At 38.7% G+C, this 26,801-nt stretch overlaps 1 protein-coding gene across 3 annotated transcripts in view; it reads left to right on the top strand.

The window, feature by feature from the left end:
- LOC125097754 (phosphatidylinositol 3,4,5-trisphosphate-dependent Rac exchanger 2 protein) overlaps window positions 1-26,801 on the top strand; it is a 307,095-nt gene that overhangs the window by 1,602 nt on the left and 278,692 nt on the right. The window lies entirely within an intron of this gene.

The following is a 26,801-nucleotide window of genomic DNA, read 5'->3' as shown; positions in this document are numbered from 1 at the left end:
ATTGGCTCCTTTCCACCCAGATGCCTGGGAGAGCATAGGACTGAGGAGCTCTTAGCCTTTGCAATCTAACTCACATCTTCAAACCTTCTGCTCCTTCCACCTCCGTGTTGCATGCCCTCGTGGTCCAAAGGGAAATGTTTCAAAGGCCAAAACTTCCCGCTCAGTGTTCTGTAAGATGTAAACTTTCTGCTTATAATTATGGTAGAGGAATTCACTTCTTTGCTATGTCAAGAAGGAGAGAACAATATTTCAACACAGGTTGACTTCTGGTTGACTTCTCAAATTATAATCAGTATACCTGAGCCCCTGGGGCCACATTCTTTGGAAATATTTAGATATTTGAGAACATATGGGTAATTGGTGATAAATTGGATTGTTGTACACTTTCACGCAGCAATGTCAAAAAAGCATGTTTTTAAGATTTGACTTTTTTTTACAAAGTTATTACAATATTATTGACTATATTCCCTATGTTGTACGTTTCTATGACTTATTTTATAAATAGAAGTGTGTACCTCTTAATCCTCTTAATCTGTTTCACTTATCCCCCTATCCCCCTCCCTGCTGGCAACTGCTTGTTCTCTGTATTTATGAATCTGTTTCTCTTTTTGTTGTTGTTTGCTTGTTTTTTTAGATTCCACTGTAAATGAAATTATATGGTGTCTTTCTGTCTGACTTACTTCACTTGGCATAATACTGTCTATCTGTGTTGTCACAAATGGTCAGATTTCATGCTTTTTAATGGCTGAGTAATATTCCATTGTGAATTTCATATTCTATTCCATACCACATCTTCTAGATCAATTCATCTATAGATGGATGCTTTTGCTTACATACTGTAAATAATGCTGCAACAAACATAGGTGTACATATATCTTTTTGAATTGGTGTTTTCATTTTCCTCAGGCAAATGTCATGAACTGGAGTTACGGATCATATAATACTTCTATTTTTAGTTATTTGAGGAACTTCTGTACTATTTTCCGTAAGGGCTCCACAAATTTACATTACTGCCAACAGTGCATGAGGGTTTCCTTTCCTCCATGTCTTTACCAACACTTATTTCTTGTTTTTTTGATACTAGCCATTCTGACTGATCTGAGGTGGAGATTTGACTTTTAATAGCTTCAGATTTGCCTTTCATGAAACTTCATTGGTGACAAAGTCCTTTGACTTTTGAAAAATCTGAGCCACTTCTTAAACTGTATTAGTTACTTCTTTCTAGAGGTATTTGAAAAAAGTACTGTGCAGAGTCCTGAATTGTAGAAATAGCTAACCTAATCTACATCAAAAACCAATTTGTTGATCTTTATTTAATATATGAGTTTTCCCTCTAACCTTAGCACTTGATTATTAAAATTAAAAACTTATTGCTAGATAGAGTTGGGTAAGAAATTGTGGGAGGGGACACATGGGTGGCTCAGTTGGTTAAGCATCTGTCTTTGGCTCTGGTCATGATCCCAGGGTCCTGGGATTGAGCCCCACATTGGAGTCTTTGTTCAGCAAGGAGCCTGCTTCTCTCTCTGCCTGCTGCTTCCCCTGCTTGTGATCCTTCTCTTTGACAAATAAATAAATAAAATCTTAAAAAAAAAAAGAAAAAAAAAGAAATTGTGAGAGCTATAAAATAAATTATATGTACCTATTTACAAGTAGTTCATTTAATGACTTCATTCTTCTTATTTCATTCAGAAATTATGGACTCTTCCACTTTTTTTTTTCTTTGCCCATTATTTTGTGCACATACATCCAATACTTATGCACAAACATGTTCACACACACAAACACACTAATTGGCCTGTCATCCTAAACAAAAGTTTACCCTGACTTCTTTTTAATCATAATCCTTGAAAGCCTCAGATCTACTTGTAATACACGTTTAGATTTTCTTTTCTGAGTATTTATTTTTTCATTATTATTTATAGTAACACTGAATATACATGTATTATTACTTGGTCACCTTCTGTTGATGTAGTCAATCTAGTTCTAACTTTAGTGTAAGCTAATAATATACCAAGCTTTAAAAATATTCAAACTCGGGGCGCCTGGGTGGCTCAGTGGGTTAAGCCTCTGCCTTTGGCTCAGGTCATGATCTCAGGGTCCTGGGATCGAGTCCCATATCGGGCTCTCTGCTCCGCAGGGAGCCTGCTTCCCCTCTTCTCTCTCTGCCTGCCTCTCTGCCTACTTGTGATCTCTCTCTGTCAAATAAATAAATAAAATCTTTAAAAAAAAATATTCAAACTCTTTGGCCTGGCAATTCTTTTTCTAGGAGTCCATCTTGAAGGACTGATAAGAAATGTAGACAAACCATAACAGTGATTTTTTAAAAAAGTTAGCACTAGTATTAAATAAGGGTACATTTGTTGTAAAAAATCTGATAGTGCATTTCTAAGTCAAATATAAATATTTGTTAGATTAGTCATTGTTTTAGATTTCTGTCATTGTTTCAGCCATTAACATGCATGAAGGGTAACTCTTATCTTTATTATGAAGAGATAGAAAACATATTTTTAGTTTTATCAAGAACATATTTTTTACTTACAAGCCCATAAATAATCAAACAAAATGGTATTTTTTCTCTTGAATAAATGATCATATGACCTGAAGGAGAAAACTTTTCTTACTAAGATCTTTTATACTTCTTTTTCTTTTAAAGATTTTTAAAAATTTTATTTGAGAGAGAAAGAAAAAGAGCACGTGATCATGAACCAGGGGAGAGGCAGAGGGAGAAGAAAAAGGAGAAGCAGACTTCCTGCTAAGGGGAGCCTGACTAGGGTTTGATTCTAGGACTCTGAGATTAAGACCTGAGCATTTAAGTCAGATGCTTAACTGACAGAGTCACGCAGGTACCCCTAAGATCTTTTATACTTCTAATTCCTTTTTGTTCTCATTTCCAGCCCTTTCATTTTTTAAAGCGAGGACAACTTTCCCCACTCCTACCCCACAGATAGCTGGTATATAGAGTGATTCTCTCTTCCCATGGGATCTCTGGCTTCTTTTGTTTCTTGCTAGCCCTTCTATCCTTTTGTATTCTTACTGGGGTTTCAGGGCTCAATTCCTTCAGGAAACTTCATAATCCTGTCCTCTCTGCTGTCCTCCCTACTCCATCCCAGGCTACAGTGCTCACTACTTTGTAGTTTCTTCTTCCCTGCACCAAAGGAGGCTTATACATGTATGTGTTTACTTTGGTCTCATTCTATTAGAATGTAAGCTTCTTGAGGACAGGCCCATATTTTATTTGTCTGTTTTTCCCCAGAATTTTGTGCAGTGCTTTTGAAATCATAGGCCATACCAAGTTCAGGATGTCTTCCCAGACCCATCTGAGTGAACAGAAGAAGGGCAGAGCAGGGCCAGTTTCATGGGTATGCATGCTGTGCACTTTGCTCTGGGCTTTGTGCTCAGAAGGACCTGGAACTTGGGTTAGAGCTCTGCTAGCACTGTCTCGAAATTTGTGCTCGTTTTATCTTTGAACTTGTGTTTTACAAGTGAAGTCTATTGGGAAAGTAGAGTGTGAGTAGAACTAATATATGAAAGAAAGAGAAAAGCTTTATATTTCAGTACCTCTTCTTTTTTTTTTAAAGACTTTATTTATTTGACAGAGAGAGACAACGAGAGAGGGAACACAAGCACGGGGAGAGGGAGAGGGAGAATCGGGCTTCCTGCTGAGCAGGGAGCCCAATGTGGGGCTCAATCCCCTGACCCTGGGATCATGACGTGACCTGAAGGCAGAGGCTTAACCAACTGAGCCACCCAGGTGCCCCTATTTCAGTACCTTTAATAACACGTTTCCCCCTGCTTTTTGAGCAAAAGGCCTCACACTTTTTTTTTGCACTGGGCCTTGAAAATCTTGTAGACACATTTCACTATGGCATTGTGGCCGGATGGCTATGAACATTTTTGTCTAAAATGGGACACTTCTGAGGGTGAAAGGGAATGCTGTTAATAATTACACTGGGAAACAGATGTAACCCTGGAGTGTTCCTGGCAAATCAGAATGTGCTGTTCTTCCACATTGCGGGCACATGAAGACAAAGACTTAGAGTTACATGTCTTGTCATAAACAAAAGATGTTGAAATTTGTTACCTGTCTAGGCGTTGACCTCAGATAGCCCAGAATCTGAGTCCTGTCTCTAATTTACTAGTTAACTTTGGACACATTCCTAAACTTTTCAAGCCCCGTTTTCTTCATCTGTAAAATGGGGAAACAATAGCATTTCTCAAGGTTGCTGTAAGGATGAGATGATGGATGCTTTGGGCTCTGCCCAGTCCCTGACTTACAGGAGAGCCCTATATATGGCTACTGTTATTTCTTCTGATGCTACAGTTGCTACGCAGAGGTACCCGTACTGGTCAGCCTTAGTGTCTAATTTTTGCATGTGTGATATTCCTCTTTACACTTTTTGTCTCTGAGTCTCTTCTTTACTTCTTCCCCCGGTGTTTCCCCTTCTTTTCATGCAGTCCTTCTTCCCATGATATTCTTATTTTTTAAAAGATTTTATTTATTTACTTCACAGAGAGAGAGAGAATGAGAGCGAGCACACACAAGCAGGGGGAGCGGTAGGCAGAGGGAGAAGCAGTCTCCCCACGGAGCAGGGAGCCCAGTGCGGGACTTGAACCCTGGAATCATAACCTGATCTGAAGGCAGACGCTTAACCAATTGAGCCACCCAGGTGTGCCCCGTGATATTCTTATACATACTCAGTTGACTTAAGCCTGAGAGAACACTTTGTAGTCTATAAAACAACAACCATAGTTAGTATGCTATTTTACAGTTTACAGTAAACAGTTGCATATTTATTATCTGATTTGGGTTAATATATGTGCCCCTTACTCTTTCAAATGATGCTCCCTAGGGTTCCAGGGTTCTGTGGTTTGGCTTCAGGGTTCTGTGGTTTGGCCCTCATAGAGGGTGAGCAGGAACTGAATTGGATGGCTTCAGGCTTTCCACCCAACCTCTCCTAGCATAGCCCCACCTTCTTCTGATTTGTGCCTTTGCTAAAGCAGTTAGAAAAGCCTCTTTCCTAGATAGTAAACTCCAAGAGAACAGGAGTGGTGCATTTTTCTCTTAGGTACAGTTTTCTTGGCCTAAATATAGTGGTGTGTAAATAGGTGCACAGGGAAACAAACAAATCAAACAAAAGCAAGCACACAGTTTGAATGAGTCCAAAAACAACTTCCATCAGTCACGATCTAACTTTTTCCAGGCAAGGATAAACTAATTCAACACATTACGTTTAGGTTTGTGTTATACCGGCTGATTGTGTGACCGTTAAATTCATATGCTGCCATCCTAACCCTCAGTATACAAATAATTACAATGCCATGTGGGCGAGGCAATGATAGAGTAATAAGCAGAGTTGCATGGAGGCATTAAGGGGCCCCTTCAGTCCAGGGTCAAGGGAAGTTTTGGGAAAGTGGTGATGGATAGCTTCTGAGGGATGAGGAGAATATGCCAGGCTGGGAAAACACCTAACTATCCATCCGGAAAGAGCAGCGTGTTCTGTGTGACCTTCATATGACATTTTGGGGCTGCTGGCATGTCATTGCATAGGCGATGCTGACAATTCTTTGTTGATGGAGATTGATAAGTTCTATATGCTCTTCGGATGCTTTTGGGTATTGGTAGGAGGTGAAGTAAGTTCAGTCTAGTTTGAGAAGGATTGTACGTTTAAGAATTCTTTCTCCCTTTCTTTCTTTCTATTTTTATTATTTATTTGAGAGAGAGAATGAGAGAGGAAGAGAGAGAGAGAGTATGAGGAGGGGAGAAAGAGACTCCCTGTTGAGCAGGAAGCCCGATGCTGCACTCGATCCTGGGACTCCATGATCACGACCTGAGCTGAAGACAGTCGCTTAACAAGCTGAGCCACCCAGATGCCCCAAGAATTTATTTTTATTTTTATTTTTTAAGATTTTATTAATCTACGTAAAAGACAGAGTGGGGAGAGAACATGAGCAGGGGGAGGGACAGAGGGAGAAACAGATTCTCCACTGCCCATGACCTGAGCCAAAGGCAGACACTTAACTGAGTCACCCAGGCACCCCGATTTGAAGAATCCTGACTTTAACTAAAAGTAGTAGGAAATCAATTGTGAGGGGTCACCTACTGTCCTGTTAGTAATAAACAAATTTGAGACCTCCAAAGTTGGCACTGGAAAGGGATGTCTTGTGGGATAAAGTTACTAGGCCAAGATTTCCTGAATCACTGTCTCTGAATTTCACCTTGGGATTCCTTCTCTTCGTTCCCTATGTCTACGACCTCTCTGGTCCTCAGCAATCCACATAAGCATACAGAGAAGACCTTTCCTTGCTTCTCTTAATCTGGGACATGTTATAATCTTCAAAACATTATTCTTGAGTAGGGAAGAACAGAGGCCAGTAATCCTAGAAACAACATGAAACACAAACATAGTCCAACTTATATAATACAGATTCCTGCTCCTAACAAAGTGATCTTTCAGGGCCCAGAGACTTGGACCTATTTTTATCCTAAGCCCCAAGGTAGTTCCTAACTGACCCCCTTGGCTGGGCAATACTCCTGGGCTGACTTGGGGAGTGCTTTGTTTTCTAAACATTAACTTGAACATGTATGTATGAGGATGGCCTCAGGACACTGCCCTTAGAATGTCTTGAGTCTCATAGTGAATACACCTTAGTTCATTCATAATTCAGGTATTTGGAATATTAATCATTATGGCCAGAGTCTACTCCCTATACAGAGGAATGTATCTTTAGTCTTATGGTTTCATCTGCATAGTTGCACCTTATTATAATGCCATTAATATAAGAATAGTATCTACTGAGATTAGCTTTGTTTCTCAGCAAGATAATTCTGTCAGTAGGATTGAGGAATGAAGACTGGAGTCTGGTTACCCATTGGGAGCTTCTGCCATTGCATTGGTCGAGGTAAGAAATGTGGAATGTCTGATTTAAGACAGAAGCAATGAAGAAGATAAACAAAACAAAACAGAATAAAAACCAAACCAAACCACAAACAGGCAAACAAGCACCCACCAACTAGGAGACATCCTTGGGTGGAGCTTTTGTTATGTGTGTTCCTTCGGAAGTGGAGGTTTCTGTAGAAGGGAAAACATTGTGTGGAACTTCAGCCTGTAGTTTGAAAACAAGATGGATACAAGGGACAGAAGAGCATCGGGAGGAGGAAAAAGGTGAATTTGGTTTTGGACCCGCTGGGCTGCAAATTCTGCTGCTTTTTGAAGATATGAATATGAAAGTTAAGAAAGAATTAGGGGCAAAAATTAGAGTTCTAGAAATTAACTTATATTTTTTGAAGTGATCAGGTGGATGAGATGCCCTAAGGGGAAGAACTTGAGGAAAAAAGCCATATAGACCCAGGGTAGGTTGTTGGAAAGCCAGCATTTGAAGGGTGGAGGAAGAAGTAGACTGTGCTGGTGACTCAGAGTGAACCATCAAAGGTTGAAACAAAGAACCAGGAGAGAGTGATCTCTTGAAATCCAAGGAAGGACCTAGTACCCAGAAGAAAGTCTTCCTTAGAACTTTTGAGAAGTAGGTGGTGGGAAGACTGGAAAGGCCCCTGGATTTGTCAATTAAATACCTGTCATTGGGCTTTAGTTCAGGAGGATGTGTGAGCAGAAGACTGACAGAGAATGAGCTGAGACCCCATTGGAAGCTGAGGGATGAAGACCAGTGGAAAAACTATCCTGAGACTTTGTCAGTAAATGCAAGGGGAGAATAGGTTAGTATCAGAAGCAGGTGATTTTGTGTAGGGATGTTTGAGGAACTGCCATGTCACCAGGAGATAAAGAAGATCCTTGGCAAGATTCACTGCCATGAAACACCCACAACAACACATCGTTGCAGACTATAAGGCCAAGAGTGAGCCGGCTGTCTTGGATACTTTTAAATTTCTGCCTCTTCTCTAGTGTAGCATGTGAGGAACTGCTGGGATGGCCTTTGTGCCTCCTTTTGCACACTCACCAGCGGCCCTGCTGGGACAGTAGGGTGCGGTGCATGGTACAGAGCATGGGTTTAGGGAATCTGAGGACCTAGGTTAAAGTTCTGGCACTGAAACCTGCAAACTGTGTGTAACTTGGGACAAATTACATAGCCTCTTTATGCTTGGTTTCATATTTGGAAAACACATTTAATAATATCTCACAGGCTGGCCTCAAGTTCAAATCAGCTTCTGTAGGTACAGTCCTGATAGGTAGTAAGGCTTTCCTCTTTTTCCTTTCTCTTCCTGCCTCACAGACAGAGTCTGGTGGTTGTTGAGGCCACCTAGCCTGCTTCTGGGCCCTTTCTCTTCCAGCCTGGAAGCATACTGGAGGTTTTAATAGATAAGTTTTAATAGAAAGGTCCTGAGGAGGCTGGAGGGGCCTTCAGGAATGAAGGGGAGGTGTGGTCTTAGAGGAGGAGAGGGAGCGGTAAGGGTGTGGGAGATGTGGGTGTGTGTGCTGTGGAAGGTGCAGAGTAGTTTGCCTCTGGGAGGAACAAAGGATGCAATGCCCAGAGTTATTTTAGAGGAGAGGGGAGTTGGAGGTTTCTGCCTGATGACCTTTACTTTTCTATGAAATTGAACTATTGTTTTCTTTGTGTTCTGTTTGTTTTTGATGAGATAAGGCCTATGAAGACAGTGATAAACATTTGAAACATACACTTTCAAGAACAGTAAGGGGAACTAAGCTCAGGTATCTGAGGTTGGATGTCTGACTGTCTTTGTGTAATCATTCTTTTATTTATTTTTATTATTATTTTAAGAGATTTTATTTATTTATTTATTTGAAAGTGGCGGAGAGAGAGAGCATGAGCTGAAGGGGGCAAGATAGAGGGAGAGGGAGAAGTAGATTCTTCTGCTAAGCAGGGAGCTCAACGAGGGTAGAAGGGGGAACGATTCAATCCTAGGACCCTAGGATCATGGGATCATGACCTGAGCCAGAGCCAAAGACAGAAGCTGTTTAACTGAATGAACCACCCAAGCGCCCCATATGTATTCTTTTAAATGTGACTTTCTTAATGCAACATATCAATTTAGAAGTCAAAATAGAGAAGTGGCTTCACCTGATTTCTTATATTATGACTAGGTTCAAATCTTGGAAATAATGACATAATCATTTTTTTAAACCATGACACAAATTGTGTAGAACTTCTATATTATTACATTTAATGCACACAGCAATTACTGTGCACACTCTTTGAAAAGAAACATTGATTTATCTGACAACATTTTGATAACATTACATCTTTTCTCAGTACTTTTAGCATTGTTCTGTTGAGTGTTCTCTTATTATATTCCTAGTTTATACTTTAATTCCAAATAAAATTGTTATGTTTGAGTTTTGAGTACAATTAGTTTGACCTAAAAATAGTTGTTTCTGTTTACATGAATTCTTTAAAATTCTTATCTATAATATTTACTTTTCATAATAGATGAATTTTTATTCTCAGTGTATTATAATTGCATTAGCTGTATTAAAACCAAGATTTCTTTGACTTATTATATTATTGCCTCAAACAATAACAAATTCAAAATCACCCCTTAATAAGTGTATCTTTGCTTCAAACTATGGTTGGGTCGCTTTTCAAATGGTGTTGAGTATAATCATTCAAATCCTGAGACATCTTATAAAAACGTTTATTCAGTTTTTTCCCATTCTCATGAATAATCATTGAATTTTAGATAAAATTCGATGATTGTAATTTAAAAAAAATTGATATGTTAAGTTGAGGTTATGGTTTTTGAACATCTCCAGTTAGTATAGATGACTTCAGACTTTGATTCCATGCATAAATCTGTAGTATTCTAGCCTTACCATATAGCTAAGCATACTGTATGAAAAAGGACCTGTGTTAGAGAATAGCTAAGCCAAGGACATTATGTTCTGTCATCAACCTGAAATGAGTATTTTCCATTAAAAGACAACCCCTTCACTTGGAAAGGTTAAATGGTGTAATACTTAAGAAATGACGGCATGGTTAAATTTAGAATACTGACATAAAAATATTCTCTGGGTTAATAGCAAAAATGCAATAATATAGAATATGAATGAGTAAACATTTTTATTTATTTTAAAACTTTGTTTCTCTGGGAGAGTCGCCTAAGAGTTGATGTCTGTGTTTGACTTTGCTTTGCTACTTTTGTTATTTTAATTATCTATTTAAGTTGTCTTCTTGACAGTAGAAGAGGCATTATAGATGGTGACACATTTCCAGTGATTATGCAAGAAATGTGGATGTTTTCCTTTGATGCCTTGTAATGCTTCACCTTGGCCTTGCTTTCATGCTCCTTTGGTTTCTAGTTTTTTTCTTGTTTGAGACTATTGCCCCAAAGAAAGAAATCTTAGGATTCCAGAAATAACATCTCCCATTCCAAAGTTTTTTTTTCTGTCAGTAGCACTTGGGGGAGAGCTATGGAAAGACATTTTATCACCTAGATGTTAGTCCCATACTTGCATATTACAAGATTGCTTTAATAATTCATTATTTCCCTAGAACTAAAATTATGGAAGCAAAGGGAATTTTCATTTTCTACCCTGTGTATCTGTGTGTTGGATTTTGTGTGACTTTAATGTATTTTTATATGTTATATAGGAATATTTTTGTATTCATATATTTATTCTCCTAAAAATTTTTGAATATTCTAAACACTTTATGTCAGGTTTTCTAGTATCTCTTGAATAATGAGATGTCTGGCAGAGATTTCTAATTGCTCCCCATGTCCAATATTCTTTTCTTCCATAGTGATAAAAGTTTTAGCTCAGGACATGATTATCTAACTTAAGATTGCATGTCTCAGCCTCCCTTGCAGTTAAGTGTGGACCTATGAATAGGGTCTGGGCAGTGGGTTGTGAGCAGAAGTGGCATGGGTAACTTCCAAGGTGTACCTTGATAATGGAGGAGTATGCACTCTCTCCCTTCTCCCTGGGTGGTGTGAGGATGTGATGGTAGGAAATGAGGCAGCTATTTTGGACAATGATTTCATTGAAATGGAGTCACATATTGAGGATAACAGAACAACAAAACAGAAAGAGTCCATTTCTTTATTAAAACAGTCTAACTGGTATCCTATCAAAAATGGGCCTATAAAAATAAGTCAGTATTTACTTAACTGTGTCCTAACATCATCTTTTTTGACATTTTTACATTGTGCTTCCAATTTTTCATTGATTTATGCAAATTATTAATGAATTGGCAAACTTTAATCTATTTTTCTGCCTTTGTCTTAACTGAGTAATCCCAACGTTTTAAATTTATTTCTAGCTTTTCTTTAATGAAAGCTCACCAGTGATTTCCCTGGATTACACTAAAACTACACTCTCTTTTGCTCTTGGTAAACTTTCTTTTTTTGTTGTTAGAAAAAGAACAGTTTTATTTTTAACCTATGCTTCTATACTTTTTTTCCTGAAGACCAGAATTTGTGTGTTTGTTATGTGTATTTATACATAACAAATATACATTTGTTCAGCTGCTTTCACTGAGGTTAAACAACAGTAGTTTACACAACACGGATTGTTTGTGACTGTGAAAGCCGTATGTAATCAACATGGCTTTTTTGTGTGGGTTCTGTCTTGGAGCTCTGGTTATTTAATTTTTCAATTCGATTGCCTACCAGTATTTCAGAAGAGTAAGCAGCTGGGCTCTATCCGGTCACTGAGTATCCCCTTCCTTCTATATTATTGCTCCACCATCCCCTAGGACCCATTAAATCAAAGTCTGCAGGAGAGAGAGCCAGGCATCAGTATTTTATATAGTTTCTCCAGGTGGTTCCAGTGTGCAGAAGGTTGGAGAACCAATACACGAAGGTCCTCTTGTCCATAGGGTCGAAGCTGGCTTACAGACCCCTTTCTCATTTCAGCTGTAAGGGGACAGAAGCAAATTCCACACATGACTTTCACTCTTATCCCCTTGGCCAGAACGTCATTACATGGCTGAACCAGCTGCAAGGGAGACTGGAAAGGTGCTATCTAGTTGGGTGGCCGTGTGTACGGCTGAAATTTGGGGAGTTCTGCACTAACATAAAGAAGTAGAAAATAAATATTGAGGAGCAAGGTGTAATTTCTGCCACACTTTAGGCTCCAGTGAAACCTTAGGATTGGTTCTTTTTTTTTTTTTTTTTTAAAGACTTTATTTATTTATTTGACAGAGACATAGGGAGAGAGGGACGGGAGAGGGAGAAGCAGGCTTCCAGGTGAGCAGGGAACCCAATGTGGGGCTCAATCCTAGGACCCTGGGATCATGACCTGAGCTGAAGGCAGATGCTTAATGACTAAGCCACCCAGGTGCTCCTTGGCTTGGATCTCAGAACATCATTTATATTAATTCTTAGGTTCCTTTACTATGAGAATCTGTTCTACTTAACATATAATTTGGATTATTTCCCCCTAAACTAATATATTCTTGTCCACATAGAAATCTATCTAATATTTATCTATCTCTTCACATATGTTTGTAAGAGCAACATAAAGGGTTTTTGTTTTTGTTTTTGTTTGTTTGGTTTTCGTGGTTTTTATTTTTGTTTTTGATGTTTTATTTTCCCATTGGTTTTCACTATAGGAAGAATGAAGAGAGGGTTTGGAAATTTTGTGTAATTAAACATTTTTTTTTCCCTAAAGTCTCAAACAAATGATAAAACTGTCCCAGGAAAATATGGAGATCATTTAATATGACTTTGTTGTATGTCAGGCACTGGATATTCATGTATAACTCACAACTCCTTTCAAGGCTTGTATCATTGTAACAAATACCTAAGTATACTCTGGTTGGTTCCTCAGTGGGAGAGGGGGGATTCTGATCCAATCCATTATGCAGCTATTCTAAGAGGTTCTGCTGGTGATTTACTGGCCCAGGCATTTCTAGATTGTGGGAGCACTGTGATTAATCAGGACTCGGAAAACCAAGGCAGATGTTGGGATCAGGGCGCAGAACTTGTTGACTCCGGAAATACACAGAAGCTAGAAGTCAGGAAGGAACAGTAGTTCATTTCAGGCAAAGGAACAAGAGCAAAGGAGCAACAAGAATCTCCTGGTCAATCCAAGACAGGGGTCAGAGCCAGGCAAGCACTCAGGAGCCAACGATTACCCAGAAGTCAAGAGTTTCCAAGACAGAAATGAGGAAATGCGATGAATCATTTAAAAATAGACAACCTTAGTTCTACTGTTGGATATCTGTTAGTGTACATCATTGCTAAGGGTGATTTCAGTGTGGATACTTTTGGATCTCTATGTGCTTAATTACTTACTATTTATTATTGGTTTTATGTGTTGAAAGTGGCTCATGTGTGTCCTCTATATGATTAAATCATATGCTATTTGAAGCAGGGATTAAATACACACACGCACACGCACACACAGACACACATCCTCACTCTTCAAAATGTATGTATTGTTCTGCATTCAGTGGATATTGTATAATTGGCATTGGTAGAAAGCATTAATGTAATTAAAACACAGAGGAAGTGAACTATAATTCAAATGATTGTTATTCCTGGAAGTGCTCTATTTGCCAGGACTACTTTTTTTTTTTTTTTAATATTTTATTTATTTATTTGAGAGAGAGACAGCGAGAGAGAACATGAGTGAGGAGAAGGTCAGAGGGAGAAGCAGACTCCCTGTGGAGCTGGGAGCCTGATGTGGGACTCGATCCCAGGACTCCAGGATCAAGACCTGAGCTGGAGGCAGTTGCTTAACCAACTGAGCCACGCAGGTGCCCCTTGCCAGGACTACTTCTTTTGATGGGATAGACAAGGGAGAGGAACAGGCATTGTGGTAATCCCAGAATGACGTTTGATAAATAAGCCATATTATATAGGTGGGGACATTTTTCTTAGCTTCTAGCAAGGACAGTTAGCACAGCTGTGTAATCTTGGAGTCCAGAAGGGAATCATGCTATGGATAGATAAATATAGCTTTCAAGTAAAATAGGAGAAGTTGATGTTTCTCATGTATATTTTGAACTAATAATTCTCACATATAAATTGTACTTCCTCTGTATGGTGAAATTTTCTGAAGATAGCAAATATTCTTTGGGCTTTAGGGCTGTTTTTTAAAAAAATATTTTATATTTAAAATTGACTTAATTATAAGGAATTTAATGAGTTAGATTATCAGAAAATTTGAAAGTTTAGTTGATAACTTCAATAGATTCTTAATTTTAAACATTCACATTTCTTTTTTTTTTTTTTAAAGATTTTATTTATTTATTTGACAGACAGAGATCACAAGTAGACAGAGAGGCAGGCAGAGAGAGAGAGGAAAGCAGGCTCCCTGCTGAGCAGAGAGCCTGATGTGGGACTCGATCCCAGGACCCTGAGATCATGACCTGAGCCGAAGGCAGCGGCTTAACCCACTGAGCCACCCAGGCGCCCCAACATTCACATTTCTATAGTTGAGTATTTGGTTCAGATTCAACTTTAATGGCATCAGAAAAATATACGCCAACCTAAATGAGAGGTCCAGGAAGTCAGCCAGGATATTTGAATAAAATCTGAAAAAAGAAAAAGTCTGCTAACTAGATTTAAAGAGAAAATTATAGCTTTACTATATTGTATTATATATTCTTTCTACAAACCATTTCTTTTCCAGATTGTCAGTATTAAAGTTCCAATTATTCTGTGATATTCTAGAATTTTCTTTTCTAGAATTTAATTTTTGCCAAGTGAAATCTGTAGTAATTTTGTAATAAGTAAAGACAGAACTAAGCAATCAGTAAAAAAAACAAAAAACAAACAAAAAAAATTACTACGGAATGGAATTGGAGTGATTTTTAAATTTATTTCAAAACCAACTTACATGTGAAAAACCTTTTAACAGTGCAATTTATGTCTCAGGTCAATTTAAAAAATAACCTCTTTTATACTAGGCCTTATGATTTAGTCTCTTTAATAATTGTTTTAAAAGCATAAGATTCAGGTATTTTGATTCTTTTTTTTTTTTTTAAGATTTTATTTATTTATTTGACAGAGAGAAACATAGCGAGAGAGGGAAGAGAAGCAGGGGCAGTGGGAGAGGGAGAAGAGGCTTCCCGCTGAGCAGGGAACCCAATGCGACGCGGGGCAGATGCTTAACGACTGAGCCACCCAGGCACCCCTGATTCCTTTTTTAAAGACTTATTTATTTATTTGAGAGAGGGAAAGAGAGAATCTTAAGCAGACTCCCCACTGAGCACAGAGCCTGATTCCAGGATCAATGGAGACCACCCCTGAGGAAATGAAGAGTCAGATGCCTATGCGACAGAGCCACCCAGGCACCCCCAGATATATTTTTTTAAGATTTTATTTATCCATCTGAGAGCGAGAGAAAGCGAGAGAGGTTGAGAGCATGAGCGGGGTGAGGAGCAGAGAGAGAAGCAGACTCCCAGCGAAGCAGGGAGCCCCATGTGGGGCTTGATCCTGGGACTCCAGAATCATGACCTGAGCCGAAGGCAGACACTTAGCCACCTGAGCCACACAGGTGCCCCAGTTTTGATTCTTAATATTCCAGGGCATATTCATTAAGCATATATTGCATGCCAATCACTGTTCTAGGCTGGGAGGAGGAGTTAAAAATCCCCTGTTTCATGGAGCTCCCTTTCCAAAACAGTAGATACCAGATAAACGAGTGAAATGTTTGGTATATTAGCTAGCTTAAATGGCAATGAGAATGAGGGAAGCAGATAGAGACTAAAAATCTGTGTATGTTTTTACATTTTATATAGGTTGGAAAGGCAGAAAGTCCCTCCTTTCTGCAAGGCTCTAAGAATATTTAAAAATAACTTTTTATTTTTATTTTTTTACACTCTGAACTCAGGCAGTACCTAAGAGGAAAGTGCTACTCAGGTCTCTTGTTCAGCTCTTTAGTATAATTATAATTTAATGATGGAATTAAACCCAGATATACATTGCTAATAAATTTAATGGAACAGATTAGCAATAGCTTAGTGAGTGTAAGACTTAAGGCTTTAACTAGTTAATTCTTCAGCTGTCATTTCTCAGTATACTGACTTTAATAGAGTAGGCACATGTTTTTTTGGAGGTTCAGCAAACTAACAATATATCTACCTCACCCTGTCACTGTTACATGTTTATGCCATTAAGAAGCTTATTTTGTAGAGTGTTTGTCAATACGGTTTCACATCCTGGCAGCTTTGTGTCTAGTGGGAATTGCAGCCAGGGTTAGAATCCATCACTGGTGGGAACCAGCCAGCTGAGCAGTGCACCACCTCGGGGACGCTTCTGCTGGAAATGAAGTGTCCTTCAGCTGTGAGTGGACTGAAGCATTAAACAACGAGGGTGGGGGTGACAGTTTGGGTATCCTGAAGGTGCAGCAGGATCTCAAGCCAGTTTTATAACTGTTACCTTAGGTAATCTCAGATGAGTTAAAAGCTAAGGTATGGAATTCTTTCTTCCGTTTTACCCATTAAGGTCTTCTTCCCCTGAGAGGAAAAAGGAAGAGTAATGAGTGTACCTTGCAACCCCTCCCCATTCCTTGTTCTGATAGTATTAGCTCCCTTATGGCCCTATAGAAGTGACTCCCTGGAGAAGTGTGGACAGCTGGAGGCAGCCCCTCTGTGGCCTATAAAGTGTCATTGGGAGCCACAGCCAGAGACTCTGGGGGAGGGGAAGAGTCACTTCAGGACTGTGGAAAACACTCCCTTTCCCCTCAGCATCCTGAGGCCTTGTTTCTTGCGTTATTGTTAATAGAGTCTGGGAGCTTGGATTCTGGTGCTGAAATTTTTTCCGGGTTAGTTCTATAAATGATATTTTTAAAGCAACCTTTTGTGGAGTTTCATTCTTTAGTTCACTGAATTTGTAGCACAAAAGAATGGAAAGAGATTTATTGCTATCGTCATTACCAACTTCAGAATAGAAACTGGTGAGTAATTATACTTACATTAGACTTTTAAAAAGTATAACTGAGGGAAAGGGATTCAGCTGGCTGTATTTTTTGATAAGGTTCTGTGCTTTCCTCTTCCGTTTCTCTTCTGAGACCATTCTATGGCTAATACATCATAAACATGAAAAGGAAGTGCAAACACAATTACCACAGAAAGTCGAAATCTCTTCCATTTACTTCTTTATGCTGTTTGTGACTTGTCGCCTGATTGTTTCAAAGTAAGAAAAAGCTTGGGATTCTTATCTATCATTATCAGTGGCACTGGTTTTGAGTGTGTGGTGTGGTTCTGACAAAACTGGGACAAAATCAACCTTCATGCTAGCAGCATTGTACCAAACTAATCACAAGAATGTTTACAGAATATACTCAGTGAGCTTTAAAGGCAAGTACATTTGTCTAATGAGATAATGCAAGATACAATGCAAGGAGGGAGATCAGATACAGAATGAACATTCCGTTAACTCTGTAACAGAATGTTAATGCCATCAGTAGCTCTTCCGTGGGGGCTTTGAGATTTTCTGCTCCACTCTGCTCAGTTTCTTAGTCTCATCCAGTCCTGAAGCCCCCAGAGGAGGAGCTGAGGGCTGATGGGGCTCCTTAATCAAGAATACAGTGAATGTGGGTGAGGTGATCCCTGGGAAACAAGGCTGGGTTTAGAATTAGGTCTAAGATAACATCTGGACATTTCAGAGGTCCCAAAAGGAGCTGGGGTCAAGGGTTAACACAGCTGAGGTCTGCAGTCTGTGACACAGAGCCAAGGAGCAGCTTCGGGTGATTTCCGCCATCTTTTACACTTGAGAAATGTAGCTCCTACTCCTTAGCCCCTTCCCATGCCCTCTGGTCTATTCATGCCCTCTCCCCCTTCACTTTCAGGTTCCTCTAGCAGACAGTTTTCCTAGACTGACCAGGTAGCTTTGAGTATGGGCTTTAGGCTTATGGTAACTTTTGAGGGGTGGATAATCCCATAATGATAAAGATTAGGATCAATATTTGTAATCCAAGACGAGCTAGATTTTGACTGCTTTCATTAAACTTATTTCATTAGATTATTAGAATAATCATTTAAACCATTTGGGTCATAGTTACTCCCTTACTGCATTTTTTTTTCACCTAGAAAGCTTTACTAATGTTTTATGATTCTTGTATATTTTTGAAGAATATTTAACAGACTCGAAGAACTTCCCTGATAACTCGAGTCTGGTCTTAGCAACAAACTGTGCCATTTGGAAAAGCTTGAAAACCTTCCTGACCACTTGTTTGAAGTTTGCTGTTTATTTTGATCAGCAGGTTCACTTGGCTACCCCTGTGGAAATGTTAGAAGGGTCTTCTTTCAGTTCATTTTTGGTCCCAGGTAGACAGAGATGAAGTGAGTTGCTCCAAACAGAAGCAACAGAGTTAGAGAATCTTCCACCTATCATCTGAGCCAGCCTTGTCTTAACATTTTACAATGTTAAATGTCAAGTTTCTATGGCTTGATTTGTTCTAATTCCCAGGACCTGGAATATTTCTTCTCCTTTTTATTTATACTGTTGCTATAATTTGTTTAGAAATTCAGGAAGTATGGAAGAAAAGTTTAAGAGAGAAATCAGTTATCTCCATTTTGGGAAACCAGAGAGCAAAGTGGTTTTGTTTATTAACTTAATGTTGTATGTTTGAGTAACAGTTGTTGAGAGGTTAAGGTCTTTTTCACAGAGTCATAATCTCTGAATTTCACATAAGGCAGTATAAGGTCCAGATACAATTTAGTTTTCAAACTGCCACCCCAAACTAAAAACAAAAATGAGTAAAAAAACCCCCAAACCCCAAAACCTCAAATGAGAGCTATTCCTGTTCACATGAAGAAATACTATAATGATCATCAGCCTTTCAACAACATGGGATAAATTATCCCAGTAAAAAGAACAATACCCCTAATCTATTTTCACGCTTCTATGTCTCTGATGGAACCAATTTACAAATAAAGGCTGACATTTTACTTTGCAGTTCTCAGCCTTGACAATCCCCCTTGGCAATTGTGCTGGCCTGCCAGTTTGGGAAAATACACTAAAAATAACTCGGAGTTAAGAGTTCTCACACTAGTAGCTATAAACTCATGTTTTCTTGATCAGGAGGTAATCCTCTTTTGATTTCAGAGTAAGAAAGAAATGCGCAATGCATCAAGAGAAGACCATTCTCCTCTTCTCAGATTGTGATGCAATTGATGCAAGGATCCTCAGAACCTGCTAGACTAGAGCCTGGAGGGTCAGGACAGAGACCAATGGATCAGGCTCCCTTCCTCCACCTGTTGACCTAGCAGAGTTTCCACTGCCTGAAGGATTTATCAGTTACGTTCTTATACTAATTTACCTAATGCAAACAGATTCTCCTTCATCTGTCATGCTAGTGCCAAAGAGGAAAGGCCTATTGTTTTTGAGTAGATGATACTTTTGATGGAAATTGCTGGAAAGACTGTCTCATTATATGGTTTTGTTTTTGTAGAACAGTGAATTAAAGTGGTCTGACTAAAGGATTGGTGTAAGGGAGTCGTGGGTGGTCAAGGTAGCCTAGGGTCAGATGGTTAAGTGGACTCGAATGCCAGATTAGTTTAGAACTAGTGGTAGACAGTAGAGAGGTGGGGAGTTTTTGGAGCAGAAGTCACAGAATTGAGCCTTGATTCAAGAAGGGTCATCTGGCAGAAAGTCTTTTAACAATAGATTGTAGGAATGGCTTCATTGGGCACAGGTGAGACTGGAAGAGACCAACCGATGAAGCCCAATGAACGTCAAAAGATTAAATGAGCGGAGAATATGATGAGGCCCCACTCCAGACCACCTTAATTAGAATCTTGGATGGGGTGAGAGAGTGGAGAGTCAGGAATTAGTATTTTTAAAAGGCTTCCTAGCTGATTTGAATGTGTAGGTAAAGTCAAATAATAAAAGGAAAGGAATAAAATAGCATTAACATATATATCAATCAGGGATTGAGATGAATAATGTTTTTTCCAATATGCTGCTAGGAAGCTGATAAGTGTGGTTTAAGTTGTGGGCATGCTTTCTTGAAAAGAGAGAGAGCCCTGAGATGACAGAGACAAGATGTTGAATTGAGGACTGGTATGCATTATGGATTAGTTTAAAAACCACCACCAGAAAGACATTATTGCATTAGCCAAAATGATCAGAAATGGGGCAGAATGATCACAATCATGACCCAGAACAAGCTTTTTCTGCAGTTGAATTTGTTTAGGAATTTTGTTTCTCCCTTTTCATGCTTTGATCTATTTCTCCAGATACATGCATCTCTGAGGGAAAAAAAGGAGTTTTTTGTGTGTTGGTTTTAAGTTTAAAGTGCTATGCAGTGGGATAGTTAAGTTGGCTACCTGGTACAATGAAATCTGACTTCTGGCCCTTCCGCTACTTATTAGGAAAAGGGAGAAAGTAATTGATGAGTGCCAAATAATTCCCATAGAGTGGGAATTTATACACATTATCATTAAACTTCCCAATAGTCCTGTGATGTAGGGATTAACTTCCCAGTTTTATAGGAAATAAAAGGAGGCTCTAGCTTTTAAGAGAGCACACACCTGCTCTTGCTCCCAAGTCTGTACTATTTCTTATTACCTGTCCTGTCTCAGCAGACATGAGAAACAGTGGAGATAAACCGTGAGTGCAAAGGTTAGTATTATTATTGTCATTTTCAGTTATTAAAGAGATAACCCAGATGGATGGCTCACTCAAGGTTATGTGAAAGTAAATGACAAAGGAGAAGGTATGCAGAGGAAAGCAGAGTTCATGACTATACCCAAAGTACAGAAAGAAGGTTTAGGCTGAAGAGGCAAGGAAATTCACTTCACTCTCCTCACATTTTCTTTTGAACCCAACCCTATGGGCTTTTATTTCATCACTCCACCAAATATATATTTATCCAAGTCACCAGTGCTATCCACGTTGCTAAATCCAGTGGCCATTGGTTGACCTAAAGGAATGTTGATCTTCTCGTTGAAACACTTCCTTCCAGGACAGTATATATTGACTTTGTTTCTGACTCTGTGCTCCGCTATCTCAGTGTCCTTTGCTGGTTGCTCATCTTCTCCATGATATATAGCTGTTGGAGCCACATGGTATCTATCCTGGAGACACAGGATTCATTGCTCTGACCATTTTTTTCTCTATGTACATTTATTCCTTTGGTGGTCACCGTGAACTTCAGTCTTGAATGTCTGTGTCTCTCCATGGATGTCCAATATATGTCTCAAACTTAACATGGCCAAAATCAAACTGCTTAACACCTCCCCTCACCTCATTCTACTTTCTCCCAGCCAAACCTCATCTTTCTGGGATCTTACTCTTGTCAGTAAACAACAACTTAATCTTTTCTCATTGATCACATTTAATAGTGTCAAATCCTTTTAGCTCTATTTAAAAAAAAAAAAAAGAAAACTCAGACTTTACATACGTTCATGATAAAAACCCTCAACAAAGTAGGCTTAGAGGGAACATACCTCAACATATGTGAAAAACCCACAGCTAACATCATTCTTAATGGGGAAAAACTGAGAGCTTTTCCCGTAAGGTCAGGAAAAAGACAAGGATGTTCACTTTCACCACTTTTATTCAACATAGTATTGGAAGTCCTAGCCACAGCAATCAGACAACAAAAAGAAATAAAAGGCATCCAAATTGGTAAGGAAGAAGTATAACTTTCACTATTTGCAGATGGCACGATATTATATATAGAAAGTCCTAAAGACTCCAACAAAAAACTGCTAGAATGAATAAGTGAATTCCGTAAAGTCGCAGGATATAAATCAAAGTACAGAAATCTGTTGCATTTCTATACTGAAGCAACTGAAAGAGAAATCAAGAAAACAATTCCATTTACAATTGCACCAAAAATTATAAGGTACCTAGTAATAAACCTATACTCTAAAAACTGTAAAACCTTGATGAAAGAAATTGAAGATGACACAAAGATAGGGAAAGACAGTGCATCCTCATGGATTAGAACAAATACATTAAAATGTCTATGCTACCCAAAGCAATCTACACATTTAATGTAATCCCTATCAAAATACTAACAACATATTTTGATGAAATAGAACAAACAATTCTAAAATTTTTATGGAACCACAAGACTTTGAATAGCCCAAGCAATCATGAAAATGTGAAACAATGCTGAAGGTAGCATAATTCCAGATTTCAACCTATTTAAAAAGCTTATGTCATCAAAACAGTATGGTACTGGTACAAAAAATGGACACATAGATCAATGGAACAGGATGGAAAGCACAGAAATCCATCTATGAAAAAGGAGGCAACAGTATGCAATAGGAAAAAGTCTCTACAACAAATGGTGTTGGGAAAACTAGACAACTACATGCAAAAGAATGAAATTGGACCACCTTTTTTTTTTTTAAGATTTTATTTATTTATTTAACAGAGAGAAACAGAGATCACAAGTAGGCAGAGAGGCAGGCAGAGAGGGAGGGGGAAGCATGCTCCCCACCGAGCAGAGATCCCTACATGGGGCTTGATCCCAGGACCCTGAGATCATGACCTGAGCTGAAGGCAGAGGCTTAACCCGCTGAGCCACCCAGGTGCCTCTGGACCACTTTTTTATACCATACCCCCAAATCAACTAAAAGTTGAGGAAAGACCTTATTTGTGAGATCCAAAACCATAAAAATCCTAGAAGAGAACACAGGTGATAATTTCTCTGACACTGGCCATAGCAACTTTTTTTCTAGGTATGTCTCCTGAGGTAAGGGAAACAGAAGCAAAAGTAAATTAGTGGGACTTACTCAAAATAAAGTGCATCTGATTAAAGAGGGCACGTATTGCATGGAGCACTGGGTGTGGTGCATAAACAATGAATCTTGGAACACTGAAAAAAAAATAAAAAAGTAAAATCCCCGCACAGAAAAATAAAGGTCCATCACAGCTGTGGGTAATTTTTCAAAATGCAATGGAGGATATAAATGTAACTCCAAAGTAAAAAAGATCCAACAATGTGTTAAACTACTGTAAAATCACATAAATAAGTGTAAAGTCTACTGTGAAAAGAATAATATTCTTTAAAACCTTCTAAAAAAATAAAATGCATCTGCACAGCAAAGGAACAAAAAAACTCAAAGACAACATACTGAATGGAAAGAGATATTTGCAAATGACATATCTGAAAAAAGGCTTAGTATCCAAAATGTATTAAGAACTATACAACTCAACACGAAAAACCAAACAATCCAATTAGAAATGGGCAGAAGACAGGAACAGACATTTCTCTAAAGAAGATATCCAAATGGCGAACAGACATATGAAAAAATGTTCAACATCACTCATCATCAGGGAAGTGCAAATTAAAATCAGAATGGGATACCTCCTCAGACCTTTCAGAATGGCTAAGATCAAAAACAGAAGAAACAGCAGGTGTTGGTGAGGATGTGGAGAAAAAGGAAACTTCTTGCACTGTTGGTAGGGATGTAAGTGCTGCAGGGACTGTGGAAAACTGTACGGTGGTTCCTCAGAAAGTTAAAAATAAAACTACCCTATGATTCAGCAATCACACTACTGAGTATTTACCCAAAGAATAGAAAAACACTAATTCAAAAGGGATACACGTACCCCCATGTTTATAGCAGCATCATTTACCAATGCCAGGATATGGAAGCAGCCCAAGAGTCTATTGGTTGTTGAATGGATAAAGAAAAGGTGGTATAAACACACACACACACACACACACACACACACACACACACACACACAAACACTGGAATATTTCTCAGCCATAAAAAATTAAATCTTGCCATTTGCAAGGACATGTATTGAGCTAGAGAGTATTAATGTTAAACAAAATAAGTCAGGGAAAGACAAATATTGTATGATTTCACTCACGTGTGAAATTTAAGAAACAAAACAAATGAGCAAAAGGGCCTAAAAAAAGAGAGAAAGAGAGACAAACCAAGGAATAGTCATAACTATGGAGAACAAACTGTCGGTTACCAGAGGGGAGGTGGGGAGGCATCGGTAAAACAGGTGATGGGGATTAAGGAGTACAATTGCTATGATGAGCACTGGGTGATGTAAGGAAGAGTTTATTTATTTTTTAAAGATTTTATTTATTTCTATGACAGAGAGAGAGAGAGCATAAGCAGGGGCAGTGACAGAAGGAGAGAGAGAAGCAGCCCCCCACCCCCACCCCACAGAGCAGAGAGCCCAATGCGGGGCTCAATCCCAAGACCCTGGGATCATGACCTGAATTGAAGGCAGATGCTTAACCAACTGGGTCATCCAGGCGCCCTGACATGCGGAAGTGTTGAATCACTATAGTGGACACCTGAAACTAATATAACACTGTATGTTAACTAACTGGAATTAAAATAAAGATTTTAAAAAATTCAAACTTTAACCATTTTTCACTACCTCTGTCCACTGCTGTTATCCTGATACAGCAGTTTCCTGCTTGGTTTCTCTGGATTCCTACAACCAGGGTAGCTGGGGTAATTCTTTATGAGCATGTCAAATCATTTCACTCTTTTGGTTTAAGCCCTCCAAATACTTTTCATCTCCTTCAGAGTAAAAGCCGTGTCCCACCAATGACCTATGAGACCTTGTGATCTGCAGTCTTCTCTGTTACATCTCAATCTCATTTCCTGCTATTCTTCCAACTTGCCTTCCTCTGATCACAGTCACCCCTTTGCTGATCCTCAACATGCTGGGTGGAAATTTGCTCTATTGTTCCCTTGGCTTGGAATGCTCTCCCCCCAGGTACTCTCATGGCCAGGTCCTTTGCTTTCTTCGGATCTTTGCTCGGATGCTGTTTCTCAGTGAGGCCCACCTTGACCACTGTATACCAAGTTGTATCTCTTCCCTTTTCAGCCCAACACTCCTCACCCACCTTTACTGCTTTAATTTCTCTAAAGCACCTGCTGACCTATAAATACCTCAGTTATCTTGTTTGTTCTTCTCCCACTAGGAAGCGAGTTCATTAGGAAAGGAAAGAGATCCATGACTGTTTGTTTATGGCTATTTGCACATCCTCTAAAACAATGATTAGCACATAGTTGGTGTTCATAAATATTTTTTGAATCGATTGGTGTGACTCATACTCAATGTCATATAAGACATATGTGTGTGTGTGTGTGTGTGTGTGTGTGTGTATTTAAACCATTTGTTAAGAAAACTTCTTAAAACATACACAATGCATTGGAAAGGTATTAGAAATCTAGTAAAGGGTTACAAATTTCAGTCTGGTCTATAAATGCTAAGAGTTTAATGAAGTAGATATTGATAATAAAATGGATGATGAGAAGGGATACACTGACAAAATTAACTCATAAAACTAAGAGGCAAGTAAACATTGAAAAAGAAGCTAAAGAGAAATGAAATGAGCTAGGGGACTGCATTTATAAGGAGATGTCATTCAGTGATTACCCAATAATACTTTTTAAAATTACTGAAAAATACTGTAGTGGAAGAGATACTGTTAAACTTTCGATTTGTCTTGGAAAGCAGTCAACTAATTATTTTCCATGTGTCTGAGCAGTGTAATAAGACAACAGTGATTAGTGGAAAGTACTTTTGGTGTGGGAAAGGAAGTATACTACTTTGGGAGATAAGGATGTTGTAGAAATTAATATTTTAAAGTCTTAAGAGGATTCCCATAGGGGGCTGATGTATTTTCCAAAGTCCTTTGTTATGATGAAATATGGGAGGTTATTTTCTAAGTACCAATTTGTGAACATAAGCATACATATGCCAAGGGAGATTTGAAATTCAAGAAACTGATTTATATGAAACCACTTGCTTGATGTGATGTCCTTAATGATTTGGTTTTATTTTCATCCCATCCCTATGTCTAAACACACAATTAAAGTTCACCATTGTGAGAGGCTCAGATGTCCTTGCTTTTGGCTGTCATAGTAGAAGTTTGATTTCCAGTAACAGTAATTCTTATAAATGAAGTCTACTGGTGATCTCCACAGAATGTTGGCTATTACTATATATGAAGATGCAGAAAAAGTGTCATTTTTAGTTTATATCTTTCTATGGAAATACCTTACACTATCAGATTAGGCAGGTCTTTTTTGTTGAAAAATATGAGTGAAACCTCCTGTGGATTCCATTGCTTCTTGTAGCTGCTGTGGAAATTCTCTCTCAATGCTTTCAGACTCCTTGACCACACTGATGAACGTATTTACTGTGGCACTAAATGTTTTCTTGCCTTCTTTGACGCCTTTCCCAACCTGGCTTCTTGACCCTTCTTTTCAGAAGAAAGACCCCTAACCTTTTCCCATGACCATCTTTTAACCATATATTTTAACTCTGCCCCAGTAGGATCTCCTTTTGCTTCCCTGTGGCATTTGACATTGCTCATCAGTGTTACTTTTTTGAAATTGCCTCCCTGGGTAGCATCCATGGAGTTCACTGATGAAAGTCTATAATATCTCCCTTTGCTTTCAACTCTCATTCTTGGCTTTTCATTCCCCTTTTTATATAAATTTTATCTGTCTTTTTAATAAACTTATCAACTCATCATGGCCTCTACAATTACCTTTACACAAATAAAACTAAAGTCAAATATATCATTCCAGTTAAGATGTCAAGTCCCAAAGTCATGTCTTCTATATACAGGACATTGCACCGTATGTTTCACTTTTGCCTCCAATTCGGTCATTATTTTTCCTCTCTTGGGCCCTACTACCTTCTTATAATTAGCATTTTCCACTTTCCCTAGACTGGAAGGCTCGGTGTCTTTTTGGTCTTCTTGTTTTTTATCCCCTATCAAACCAGTCTCAATGCCCTATTGACTCCCTCTTCTGACTGTCTTTAGATATTTCTAAATGTGTCCAGGATGCTGCTACTTATGTAATGAATTGATCTCCCTTTGTTCAGGGGAGATGTAACAATGACAGAGCGGGCAGAGTGATAACATCCAACAAACATGCCTAGGTTAGTTTTCCTAAAATACTGTTTTCATCTTTTTATT

This window comes from Lutra lutra, chromosome 4, assembly GCF_902655055.1.
Source record: "Lutra lutra chromosome 4, mLutLut1.2, whole genome shotgun sequence".
Lineage (NCBI taxonomy): Eukaryota > Metazoa > Chordata > Mammalia > Carnivora > Mustelidae > Lutra > Lutra lutra.
The sequence above is the reverse complement of the archived record's forward strand: the minus strand, read 5'-3'. Positions and strand labels throughout refer to the sequence as shown.